The following is a 1240-nucleotide window of genomic DNA, read 5'->3' on the forward strand; positions in this document are numbered from 1 at the left end:
CTAGGTTTCCACGGTGATTGACATGCACCTGAAACTTATTTGCCAACTTTGATTTCTATCAGAGGAGTCTCATCAAAATGCAAACACCTGGGAGGAAAAATACCTTATGTGTTCACCTAGTAACATCCTGCGGGGATTGTCCCTGGCATACAGCATGAGAGTCATACTTGTTTCATCTTTCCTCCCCTTTGATCTCTACAACCCACTAGTTACCAATTTCTGTTGTTCTACGTCTTCAACGCTACTGACATTCCCTTTCACAACCAGTACTACTAGCGAGTCCTGATCCCGTCTACCAGGAGTGTTATTTCTATTCAGCTGGACGGGTTGGGAGCCTTCTGAGTCACGTGCTTTTCAGGAGTCTGTCAGCTCGCTAACTTCCATTCAGTGCTGTGGGAACAATCTGCCTGAGCAATAGGGGCCATCTGCCCAATAATGGACATTATATCCCACTCTCTACAAAACAAGGACCAGACTCTTTATCCCTAAGGAGTCTCTGGGTGATGCAGATGGCTTAGGTGCTGTTAACGAAAGGTTGTATGTTTAAACACACCCTAGGAAGAAAGGCTTTCCAGAGCTTGACACCCCTATTGGGCGCAGTTCTACTTCACACACAGGAGGTACCCGTGAGTGGGAACCCACTGAGGGCAATGGGTTTGGTTTTTGGCTTTCTTTGTCCAGATTAGGCTTAAGAAATTAATTTAAGGGTAACACTGGTGAGATCGTTTATTGTGTCAGCCTGGCCGATAAACACAAGTAGGATTAATTGAAGGGTGGAGTGATAAATGGCTCGGTGAGCCTCGCCTTTCTTGTCTCGCTCTTTGATCATCAGACCAGTGTGCGGCTGCCTTGCTTGTTCTGTGGCTCAATTTACAGGCTACACTACCTGTGGGATGCCTAGCCTGTCGACTGTGTCGCTGTAAGTTGAGGTCCCTTTAAGACCACAGGATTGAAATTTACATCTCTGGAGCTGAGGACTGACAGTTGGTGACCTGGCTGACAGTTGGTGAACTGCCTGGCTGTTTTGCTGCTGGGATAGCCTAGCTCTCTCTGGGATAGCCTAGCTCTCTCTCTCACAGAGGACTACTGGACGGCCCTCAAGACTTGAAGGACTGCTAGTGTCTCACAACTCTCTCACGGGAGTGAGTTGCACTGAGCCATTTGTACTGCTTTATAATTTAACTGTTCATTTCCTGTATTATATATCTATCTATCAGTTTATAATTTAACAGTTCATTTC

The sequence above is a fragment of the Echinops telfairi genome, unplaced genomic scaffold (assembly GCF_000313985.2).
Source record: "Echinops telfairi isolate 266 unplaced genomic scaffold, ASM31398v2 ScPeMD7_7467;HRSCAF=8505_1, whole genome shotgun sequence".
NCBI classification, from domain to species: Eukaryota; Metazoa; Chordata; class Mammalia; order Afrosoricida; family Tenrecidae; genus Echinops; species Echinops telfairi.